Source organism: Callithrix jacchus, chromosome 12, assembly GCF_049354715.1.
Source record: "Callithrix jacchus isolate 240 chromosome 12, calJac240_pri, whole genome shotgun sequence".
In the NCBI taxonomy this organism is placed as follows: domain Eukaryota; kingdom Metazoa; phylum Chordata; class Mammalia; order Primates; family Cebidae; genus Callithrix; species Callithrix jacchus.
Window position 1 is genome coordinate 1 of NC_133513.1, and position 12,533 is coordinate 12,533.

General features: G+C 51.9%; 1 long non-coding RNA gene across 6 annotated transcripts in view; it reads right to left on the reverse strand.

Moving 5' to 3' along the window:
• Window positions 1–4,201: 4,201 nt before the first annotated feature.
• The window catches only part of LOC144578477 (uncharacterized), a 91,115-nt gene continuing 82,783 nt past the window's right edge, over window positions 4,202–12,533 (reverse strand). For 2 of the 6 annotated variants that reach the window (XR_013524319.1, XR_013524322.1), the window contains 4 exons: window positions 11,982–12,089; window positions 9,659–9,744; window positions 7,335–7,444; window positions 4,202–7,128 (listed from right to left, as the gene is read on the reverse strand). This is a non-coding gene — a long non-coding RNA (uncharacterized LOC144578477). Of the gene's footprint in view, window positions 7,129–7,334; window positions 7,445–9,658; window positions 9,745–11,911; window positions 12,090–12,533 lie in introns of those variants that run through there. The other 4 variants (XR_013524318.1, XR_013524321.1, XR_013524323.1 and 1 more) reach the window with 3 other exon arrangements.

Genomic DNA, 12,533 nt, shown 5'->3' on the forward strand with positions numbered 1-12,533 from the left:
CTAACCCTAACTACCCTAACCCTAACCCTAACCCTAACCCTAACCCTAACCCTAACCCTAACCCTAACCCTAACCCTAACCCTAACCCTAACCCTAACCCTAACCCTAACCCTAACCCTAACCCTAACCCTAACCCTAACCCTAACCCTAACCCTAACCTAACCCTAACCCTAACCCTAACCCTAACCCTAACCCTAACCCTAACCCTAACCCTAACCCTAACCCTAACCCTAACCCTAACCCTAACCCTAACCCTAACCCTAACCCTAACCCTAACCCTAACCCTAACCCTAACCCTAACCCTAACCCTAACCCTAACCCTAACCCTACCCTAACCCTAACCCTAACCCTAACCCTAACCCTAACCCTAACCCTAACCCTAACCCTAACCCTAACCCTAACCCTAACCCTAACCCTAACCCTAACCCTAACCCTAACCCTAACCCTAACCTAACCCTAACCCTAACCCTAACCCTAACCCTAACCCTAACCCTAACCCTAACCCTAACCCTAACCCTAACCCTAACCCTAACCCTAACCCTAACCCTAACCCTAACCCTAACCCTAACCCTAACCCTAACCCTAACCCTAACCCTAACCCTAACCCTAACCCTAACCCTAACCCTAACCCTAACCCTAACCCTAACCCTAACCCTAACCCTAACCCTAACCCTAACCCTAACCCTAACCTAACCCTAACCCTAACCCTAACCCTAACCCTAACCCTAACCCTAACCCTAACCCTAACCCTAACCCTAACCCTAACCCTAACCCTAACCCTAACCCTAACCCTAACCCTAACCCTAACCCTAACCCTAACCCTAACCCTAACCCTAACCCTAACCCTAACCCTAACCCTAACCCTAACCCTAACCCTAACCCTAACCCTAACCCTAACCCTAACCCTAACCCTAACCCTAACCCTAACCCTAACCCTAACCCAACCCTAACCCTAACCCTAACCCTAACCCTAACCCTAACCCTAACCCTAACCCTAACCCTAACCCTAACCCTAACCCTAACCCTAACCCTAACCCTAACCCTAACCCTAACCCTAACCCTAACCCTAACCCTAACCCTAACCCTAACCCTAACCCTAACCCTAACCCTAACCCTAACCCTAACCCTAACCCTAACCCTAACCCTAACCCTAACCCTAACCCTAACCTAACCCTAACCCTAACCCAACCCCCTAACCCTAACCCTAACCCTAACCCTAACCCTAACCCTAACCCTAACCCTAACCCTAACCCTAACCCTAACCCTAACCCTAACCCTAACCCTAACCCTAACCCTAACCCTAACCCTAACCCTAACCCTAACCCTAACCCTAACCCTAACCCTAACCCTAACCCTAACCCTAACCCTAACCCTAACCCTAACCCTAACCCTAACCCTAACCCTACCCTAACCCTAACCCTAACCCTACCCTAACCCTAACCCTAACCCTAACCCTAACCCTAACCCTAACCCTAACCCTAACCCTAACCCTAACCCTAACCCTAACCCTAACCCTAACCCTAACCCTAACCCTAACCCTAACCCTAACCCTAACCCTAACCCTAACCCTAACCCTAACCCTAACCCTAACCCTAACCCTAACCCTAACCCTAACCCTAACCCTAACCCTAACCCTAACCCTAACCCTAACCCTAACCCTAACCCTAACCCTAACCCTAACCCTAACCCTAACCCTAACCCTAACCCTAACCCTAACCCTAACCCTAACCCTAACCCTAACCCTAACCCTAACCCTAACCCTAACCCTAACCCTAACCCCTAACCCTAACCCTAACCCTAACCCTAACCCTAACCCTAACCCTAACCCTAACCCTAACCCTAACCCTAACCCTAACCCTAACCCTAACCCTAACCCTAACCCTAACCCTAACCCTAACCCTAACCCTAACCCTAACCCTAACCCTAACCCTAACCCTAACCCTAACCCTAACCCTAACCCTAACCCTAACCCTAACCCTAACCCAACCCTAACCCTAACCCTAACCCTAACCCTAACCCTAACCCTAACCCTAACCCTAACCCTAACCCTAACCCTAACCCTAACCCTAACCCTAACCTAACCCTAACCCTAACCCTAACCCTAACCCTAACCCTAACCCTAACCCTAACCCTAACCCTAACCCTAACCCTAACCCTAACCCTAACCCTAACCCTAACCCTAACCCTAACCCTAACCCTAACCCTAACCCTAACCCTAACCCTAACCCTAACCCTAACCCTAACCCTAACCCTAACCCTAACCCTAACCCTAACCCTAACCCTAACCCTAACCCTAACCCTAACCCTAACCCTAACCCTAACCCTAACCCTAACCTAACCCTAACCCTAACCCTAACCCTAACCCTAACCCTAACCCTAACCCTAACCCTAACCCTAACCCTAACCCTAACCCTAACCCTAACCCTAACCCTAACCCTAACCCTAACCCTAACCCTAACCCTAACCCTAACCCTAACCCTAACCCTAACCCTAACCCTAACCCTAACCCTAACCCTAACCCTAACCCTAACCCTAACCCTAACCCTAACCCTAACCCTAACCCTAACCCTAACCCTAACCCTAACCCTAACCCTAACCCTAACCCTAACCCTAACCCTAACCCTAACCCTAACCCTAACCCTAACCCTAACCCTAACCCTAACCCTAACCCTAACCCTAACCCTAACCCTAACCCTAACCTAACCCTAACCCTAACCCTAACCCTAACCCTAACCCTAACCCTAACCCTAACCCTAACCCTAACCCTAACCCTAACCCTAACCCTAACCCTAACCCTAACCCTAACCCTAACCCTAACCCTAACCCTAACCCTAACCCTAACCCTAACCCTAACCCTAACCCTAACCCTAACCCTAACCCTAACCCTAACCCTAACCCTAACCCTAACCCTAACCCTAACCCTAACCCTAACCCTAACCCTAACCCTAACCCTAACCCTAACCCTAACCCTAACCCTAACCCTAACCCTAACCCTAACCCTAACCCTAACCCTAACCCTAACCCTAACCCTAACCCTAACCCTAACCCTAACCCTAACCCTAACCCTAACCCTAACCCTAACCCTAACCCTAACCCTAACCCTAACCCTAACCCTAACCCTAACCCTAACCCTAACCCTAACCCTAACCCTAACCCTAACCCTAACCCTAACCCTAACCCTAACCCTAACCCTAACCCTAACCCTAACCCTAACCCTAACCCTAACCCTAACCCTAACCCTAACCCTAACCCTAACCCTAACCCTAACCCTAACCCTAACCCTAACCCTAACCCTAACCCTAACCCTAACCCTAACCCTAACCCTAACCCTAACCCTAACCCTAACCCTAACCCTAACCCTAACCCTAACCCTAACCCTAACCCTAACCCTAACCCTAACCCTAACCCTAACCCTAACCCTAACCCTAACCCTAACCCTAACCCTAACCCTAACCCTAACCCTAACCCTAACCCTAACCCTAACCCTAACCCTAACCCTAACCCTAACCCTAACCCTAACCCTAACCCTAACCCTAACCCTAACCCTAACCCTAACCCTAACCCTAACCCTAACCCTAACCCTAACCCTAACCCTAACCCTAACCCTAACCCTAACCCTAACCCTAACCCTAACCCTAACCCTAACCCTAACCCTAACCCTAACCCTAACCCTAACCCTAACCCTAACCCTAACCCTAACCCTAACCCTAACCCTAACCCTAACCCTAACCCTAACCCTAACCCTAACCCTAACCCTAACCCTAACCCTAACCCTAACCCTAACCCTAACCCTAACCCTAACCCTAACCCTAACCCTAACCCTAACCCTAACCCTAACCCAACCCTAACCCTAACCATTACCATACTCGATTGCTCTCACCCTTAACCCCAGTAGTAGAGGTTGTCGAGGGAGACAGATCATGAGATCTGATGTTTGAGACCACCCTGGACAACATGATTCACCCCCGTCTAGACTGAAAAAAAAAAATCAGCTAGGCATGTTGGCACTTACCTGTAATCCTAGCTCCTCAGAAGGCTGAGGAAGGGGAATTGCTGGAACCTGGAAGGAGAAAGTTTTAGTGAGCTTAGATAGATTCACGGCGCTTCTACCTGGACAGCAGAGCAAGGCTGCATCTCAATAAAGAAAGAAAGAAATAATCAAACAGCCTGACTAACCCAAAGAGGGAGACCGAGGACCTTAACTGCAGACAATTCTTTATTGTTACCCTGTGGCTAGAAATCTTATGAGATGCCTGTCGTCCCAGACGTTCTGTTTATGGATGTACTAGGTGACAGTTTTGTATTTACATGGTCAGAACAATGAGTGCTTCTGCTTGATCCCCAGATGCTCCAAAATTCCCGTGGAGCCATACCACCTCCTGTCTTGGCACTTCAGGAGTACGATGCTCTTTCCTGAGAGGATTTGTTTGGTAGACCGTGACCTCGATTCCTGCCTCTAAGCCTAAGGCTAGCTGCTGGGAACAGCAGCCACCACCGTTTTGATACTAGAACAGTGCTTTTTATAGTGCACTCATCGGTGGATGCTGTTATCACAACCTGGCCATTTGGATGTTCGACTGATGCTTTATGCCGCAGAGTCCCTGCGACTCACCGACCCGTGCCGGAACTCACTCGAGCTCAGATATGTAGCGCTACCTTGTTTCTCTATGACTGGGAGTGCAAACATGGTTGATGTGTTTATTTACCATTTTTTACTTTGGAGGTTTTGTTTTGTGAGACAAGCTCTCACTCTGTCATGCAGCCTTGAGCTCCCGGCTTCAAGCCATCTCACCTCAGCCTCACAAAGTGCTGGGAATACAACTGTGGCCTACTTTTGAGCTTTGAGTTATTTATGTATTGTAGAGATGAGTCTCTTGAGATGGGTTCTTGGTCTGATAGGTGGTTTGTAAACATTTTTCCCAATCTGTAGCTTACCTTTTCATCCTCCGAATTGAGTCTTTCACAGAGCAAAAATGTGGTCTCCCTTGCAGATACTCGGCCCCTTTAGCGGGAAAGCAGACACAGACAGTACATAAATAAACATGTGGATGTGTCCATTGAGTAAGTGTCCGTTTGTGGTAAAGAGATCCTAGACAGATCAGTGCTGAGAGGTTATTTCATTCAGCAATAGTTGACCTGGGGATCATCTCTAATCTCATGCTTACTTTCTGTTACTCCGCTGTCTTCTGTTACTGCCGGTGGGAAAGCAATTGTCAACATGTTCTTGCTTCTTTCCACCCTCCTCAGTAGCTTTTAGGACCTTTCCATTGTCGTTTCTGCAATTGTGTTGAATGGGTCTAGGTACGGATGGATTTATTGTCTTGGGGATTGTGCCTCCTGATTCTGAAGGATCCTGGGTCCTCTCTGTTTTTATTCTGGAATTTTTTTTTAAACAGACTCTCACTCTGTCACCAGGCTGGAGTGCAGTGGCAAGATCTTGGCTGACTGCCACCTCCACCTTCTCGGTTCAAGCGTTTCTCCTGCCTCAGCCTTCTGAGTAGCTGGGATTAAAAGCACACACAACCACTCCTGGCTGATTTTTGTATTTTTAGTAGAGATGGGTTTTCACCATGTTGGCCAGATTGGTCTCAAACTCCTGACCTTAGGTGGTCCGCTCATCTTAGCCTCCCAAGTACTGGGATTACACGGATGAGCCGCCACACCTGGCCTGTCATTTCTTTGAGACGAGTTGGATCATCTCATTTCATCCTCCCTTTGTTGTATTTTCCAATTAAGTTTTAAATGTCTACGAATGGCAGCCACGAATTCTGGCATCCGTAGCCCTTGGAAGTCCACTCCTCTTGTTGATACTGACATTTATGCCCTTTTAGTGGGGCTTTGGCTGTGGCGATTGTATGCAGCGCTGGCTGAAGGAGCTCAAGGTAAATAGTGTCAGAACTGAATTAGAGGTCCGCCCTGGTAGTGGAGACAAATCCCCACACGTTTGCTCATGGAAGTAATATTCTGTGTTGATGATGATTTTTGAAATAGGAGAGCAGAGGAAAAACTGTGGCTGAGCATTTTCCCTAAACAATAGTAGACATTCAAATCCCTCGTGAGGCTGGGCGTGGTGGCTCACGCCTGTCATCCAGCACTTTGGGAGGCCGAGGGAGGTGGATCACCAGAGGTCAGAAATTCACGACCGGCCTGGACAACTTAAAAAACATCATCTCTACAAAAATACCTGCCGGTATTTTTGGGAGGCTGAGGGAGGAGTATTGCTTGAATCTGGGAGGTGAAAGTTGCAGTGAGGTGAGATTGTGCCGCTGCACTCCAGCCTGGGTAGATCATAAATAAGACATATAATTGACTCACAGTTCTACAGGCTGTACAAGCACAGCTCCAGCATCTGCTTGCCTTCTGGTGAGGCCTTGGGAAGCTTACGATCGTGGCAGAAATGGGAGTGAGTGCAAAGAGACAGAGGAGAGGCAAGGCTCTTTATAAACAAACTGCTCTCAGTTGAACAAATAGAGCAAGGACTCACACTTCACCAAACGCAGGATGCTAAGCCATCCATGAGGGATGTACACCCTCTAACGATAGTGAGATTTGGAGGAGACACACATCCAGGCTGTATCAGGCCTTAAATGATTTGTTTAGACTCTTAGCTCCTTAAATGACAATTATTTGTTCTTTCTGATGACAGAGAGAGAGAGAGAGAGAGAGAGAGAGAGAGAGAGAGAGAAAGGTTTTCCCTCTGGCTGGAAGGCAGATGCCAGCCAGGGGACAGAGTGCCCGCCGGATGGGGCACTTTACCGCACTGTGGAGGAGGGTCAGGGACACGAAGCTGCAGGCACAGAGGTGGATATAGGTGGCTGCCAGAGTGCAGGCAGGCTGGAGCTCCCAGGTGCCACATGAGTCCTGCACACAAAGGCTAAGGAATGGTGCAGGCTCCATCTGAAATCAGGGCCACCCAGTCACTGTCTCTAGCCTAGGCCTCTGCTCCATGCCAATCCCCAGGGTAGATTGGGGAAAGAGCTTGCTGTGCTCCAGGGCACAGGCTCACACTCACCACCCGGAAGCAGTTCCCCAAGCTGGATGAGGGGTCCTGGAAGAAGGCCGGCGGGAGGGGCTCTGTCCTGGGCAGGTTGGCTCAGGCTTCTCGGTGGCCCTGCAGTCACCATCCACCTGGTGGGACAGACGCAAGACTCAGGCATGCAGCTGAACCATGTGGCTCCCCCACATACATTGGCCTTAGCGGGAGACTCCACCCAACCCTGGGTCCGCAAAGACCACTGGAGAGCCGGCAGGCCGCCTGCCGCTCCTGGGACTCTGCAGCGAGCGGCCCTCGAGACACTCAGCCAGAGGGAAGAAAAGCAGGTGCACCTGCTCACCTGCCAGGCCGGGCTGAGCTCCTCCAGGCTGTGAGCCACAGAGCCGTCCGGCAACATCAGATCGGTGCCTGCTTCGTTGTCGCTGGTGTCCAGAAGGCCAGCGGATATGCCTGTGGGGAGGAGGAAAGATGAGGTGATCCTGAGAGCCCATGATCCTCCCCCAGGGGTCCTGGATGAGAGATGAGCCTCAGGCACACGAAGGATTGGTAAAATCCCTCCACCCCAGACTCCCAGAGCTCTGGACCCAAACCCTCAACACAAGAAGGAGAGAAAGCACAGAGACTGAGGACAGCATGTGTCCCCCCATCCCCTCTCCACATCGTGAGCACGAGTGGCCAGAATCCAGGCCTGCCCTTTGTGTTCCTTGGCAGAGGCACCACAGAAAGGCCAACTCCACCTTGGAGCCATATATCCAAGGGATGCGGGAAGAAAGCACTGGGCCTTGGTGCCAGCCTCTCAACCACAGTGGCTGCCTACAGCTCGGGGACCTGTTGCACTGGAAGCTGAGAATGGTGCATCCCGAACAGGATTTTGGTGGTGGGGCCAACTCTGCCAGGGCCCAGATTAACTGTGGTGCAACAGGTGCACAGTCAGGCTGCAGAGGCTGGTGGCCACGTCACAGGAGAAGGAGACCCCGTCCTCACTGGCCGGCTCAATCCTGGGGACATCCCTCCTTTTCATGGCAAAAGGCAGCCGGAGGTCTGGACGGCTATCCCGTGGCAAGGAGGAGTTGTACAGCCTGTAGGCCTGTGGACCGGAGGAAGTGGGCAGGAGGGATGACCGACAGCCAGGGGACGAGCTTGAAAGTGCCATCCCCCAGGCAACCTGCCACAGGCACAGGTCTCCAGGGGAAGCTCGGGCCTCTCCTCCTCACCTAAAGGCTGGAGTAGATGAGGGTCACATGGTTCAGCTCCAAGCTCAGGGCCATGAGCCCCAAGCCTGTCCGACTCAGCATCCGTGAGAATGTGCTGTGAGCAAAGTCTTGGGACAGGAGGATGCTGCTGCACTGGACGCTGAGGTCCCACACCCGGCCGTCAAAAGTCACCACGTGCGGGGCCCCGGCCACCAGGGCTTGGTCTGGGGAGAAGCAGCCACAAAGGCACGCTGAGTGGAGCCAGCTCCACCCACCGCAGTGGGAGCACGATGCCTGCTCGGTACCCCGATGCCTAGAACCCTGGCTTAGCCTGCCCTGAGACCAGGAGTCCCCCTCCCCTGGTGTGGCAACCAGAGGCCCAGTGATCCACCACCAGCTTCAGGATGACGTGAGCTGAAGGGCTATGGCCCGATTCAGCCCTAACAAGGAATGGAGTCCCCAAAACCGCTACAAAACTGCTGTGCTAAGTAACATAGCCTGGCTCAGAGGCCACATAGTCATCCTTCTGTTTACATCGGATGTCCACAGCAGGCACAGCCATGGACACAGCAGGCAGACTGTTAGCTTTTAAAAACAATTGTGGTAAGACATGCACAACTCTGAATAAACTGGAAGCCACTGAATCGTGCACTTAAAATTCACACATCAGCCGTGCACGGTGGTGCTAAGCCATCCCAGCACTTTGCGAGGCTGAGGAAGGAGGATCACTTGAACCCAGGAGGTCAAGGGTGCGGGGAGCTGAAAGCGCACCACTGCACTCCAACCATGACAACAGAGTGAGACCTAGTCTCAAAAAAAAAAATTATACAAGTCATCCATTTAATCTCAACGAAGCTGCTCAGGTGGGGAAAAAACATTGACCGTTTAAGTGGATGGTCAACGGCTCCCTCAAACATGACACTGGTGTCCTGCAGACCAGCCCTGTTCAGGGTAGGGAAGAGATGGCCTGTGAAGGAACAGGTCTCACCAGTCCAGCCAGTGTAGCCCCTGAGATGTGCCTTGGGGGTGCTCATGCCCAGGGTGGGAAAGCACCATCCATCGTGCACAGCCAGACACCTGTTGGCCAGGGCCAGCATCCCAAAGGAGGTGCTACCAGCCCCGCGGTCAGCTGTCAGAACTGAGAGGCACAGAGAAGCCCATGATCACACGCACGGGACTTCAAGACCAGGCTGTTTTTGTTTTTTTTTTTGTTTTTTTTTTTTTTTACAAGATCAGCGTGCTGCTTAGACCTGACTACACCCATGCTTCTAGGGAGCCGTACATTTTCATGTGAGTCGCACACAGATAAACCGCTACTTGCCAAGCCTGGGTACGGTGGCTCCCCCACGGACATAAGGGGCTCCCTCGTGCATTAAGAACCATACATGCTCCTTACCCACGTGAGTGAGCCATGTGGTTACCTGCATTTCACAGTAAAGGAAGCTGAGTCCACAGATGTTAGCAGACTCACCTGAGCCACAGGCAAGCTTCTCGGGAGCCCAGAGCTCGTCATCCCAGCACCGCCCTTGGCTGCACTGCTGGGCCAGGTCTTATAATCTGGAGAAAAGCAGGATGTGTAGCCTCAGCCCTAGTCCCATAGGACCTTGGGAAGTCCAATAGGCTCTGGGCCTGGCACGGTAATGCCACAGGCCTCTGCAGGCTTCCCTGTGCCCCCACAGTTCCTGCCCCTGCATGGCCCTGCTGTTGTGCCCACGGGGTGGGGGGCTCCCAGGGAGGAGGGTGGCACAGCCCGGGGCAGGACTCATTCCTCCAGAGACCCTGCAGCAGGCGGCATCTGAGCCGGTAGAACTCGGATGGCATGTTGGCCCTGGACAGGTGTCGGAGTGGCCATGGCAGCTTCTCCTCCATCAGGTAGCCAGTCCCCCACACCACATCGCCCCCAGGCAGCAGCGGCGCCACCACCACTGAGTAGTTCCTAGAGGGAACCTGCAGGACAAGCTGCTGAGCCGTGCTTTCTTTGGCTGCAGAGGGGGAGCTCACAGGTCTGCAGGAAGAGCTCTACCATGGAGAGCATTGGGGTGCATCTTGGGGAGGGCTGTCCTTGTTCTAGAAAATCACATAATGAGCTGGAAGAGCACAGAGGCTGGCATGACAGCGGAGGTGGTGGGTGACGCCGGGACAGAAACAAGCTGCCCTATTTTCATGACACAGATATCTTATGTCATGTCTGATCTGCCCCCTGGGTCTTGGGCAGCATGGGGACTGTGTGTGTGGATGCAAAAACTAGGAGCTGGAAGGTGTAGGAAATTGTTTTTTTTTTTGAGACAGAATCTCATTCTGTTTCCCAAGCTCGCGTATAGTGGTAAGATCTCGATTCCCAGCTACCTCTGCCTCCTGGGTTTAAGTTATTCTCCTTTCTCAGCCTCCAGAGTAGCTGGAACTACATGCGCTCACTGCGATGCCTGGCTCATTTTTAAATTTTTAGTAGAGTCAGTGTTTCACCATGTTGGCTACGCTGGTCTCGAACTCCCGACCTCAAATGATCTGCCCAAATTGCTGAGATTACAGGCATAAGCCAGTGTGCCTGACCGACAGGTCTAGGAAATTTCTACAGTTGAGGGGAGGACTGGAACTTTCTCAATATGTAGAGTAGGGTCAAGCCTGTGAGATCTGAATGATCAGGGAGATCTCGGCTCATGTGGGGGTGGAGTGGGAAGAGAAATATTGCACGCTCTGTTGTTGATGGGCCACTGAGGGGGACGGGCAGGTGGACTCGCTTACTTTTAGGGAGCCTAGAGGCCCTGCAGCTGGGGGCGGGAAGCAGCTTCGACACCCTCACTGCCATTTAAATCCATTTTTTGGTATCCCCACGAGATTCCACTCACCGGGTAGGCGAATAACCAGGAAGGTGATTGTTCAACCAAGCCAAAGCCCCGCCCTGGGAGCTCTTCCCTTCCTCAGCCTACATTCTGACCGCAAGGTGGCAGGAGCGGGAACTTGTATTACGTGGAGCCTTTTTCCCATGATGTGGGTCCGGTCCCTATTCTACAGCTGGGGAAACTGAGGCACACAGAGCCGATGCAGAGACATCCCAGGAAGAGGCAGAGTCAGAATCCAGATGCTCTGCAAGGCCACCGGCATGGAAGAAGGGTCGGCCCCCTTGCCTGTAGCCCGGTTCCTGGTGGGCATCATGGCTGTGAGGGAAAAGGATATTTGGTCCCCAGGCCCCTGCTCTAGACTGGGTTCCCCATTTCTATCCACCACCCCCGTGTTCTCAACACAGAGACAAAAGGGGCCTTTTGAAGTGAATGGGTGATCACAACCTTCGTAGGTCAGTGCAGAAGCCAGAGTCCTCCTCTCATCCCCTAGCCTTGGAACCTCCCAGTCGCATCAGCCCCACCACCTTGCTATTCAAACAGGACAGGCACGGTGGCTCATGCCCGTAATCCCTGCACCGAGTCTCTGGAGCCCAGGATTCTGAGACGAGCCTGGAAAATACAGTGAAATCCCATCTCTACTAAAGATACAAAAATTAGCCGGGTATGGTGGTGAATGCTTGTAATCCCAGCAACTTGGCAGGCTGAGGCAGGAGAATCACTTGAATTTGAGAGAGGTTGCAGTGAGCTGAGATCACACCACGGCACTCCAGCCAGGGTGACGGAGAATGAGACTCCATCTCAAAAAAAAACAGGCCAAGCACATCCCTCTTCCAGTCCCTGTGCAGTGGAGCCCCCACCTGGAGCTCTCTTTCCACACTGGCCCCGTGGCTCTTGCTTGAACTGTACCTTCTACTCAAAGCTGGCCATGGCCACACCATAGGATCCCCAGCTCACCGTCTCACCAATGTTCCATCTCAAGCATTTGCCACCTAAGGTATGGCTCAGTGGTGGTAAACGATGAGCGGTGGGCCACACCCAGCCTGTAGCTGGCTTCTGCACCGCCTGCAAGAAAGAAGGGCTTTTATGTGTTTAAAATATTACATAACAGGTCGGGAGTAGTGGCTCATGCCTGTAATTCCAACACTTTAGAAGGCCAAAGGGGTTACATGACTGAAGATCAGGAGTTTGAGACCAGCCTGGAGTGGCAAAACCCTGTCTACTAAAAACACAAAAAAATTAGCCAGGTGCAGTAGTGCACACACCTGTAGTCCCAGCAACCCGGAGGGCTGAGGCAGGAGAATCACTTGAACATAGGAGGCAGAGGTTGCAATGAGCTGAGATCACACAACTGAGACAGAGCAAGACTCCGTCTCAAAAAAAAAGATGATTACAAAGCAAAAGCAAGGAAATGTGACAGAGCAGAATGGCCTGCTTAAGAGGGGACTCTCGGGCTTTCTGCAGGGAGCTGTGCACACTCTGCTGTAGATGATTTCTTGGGCTTCGTGT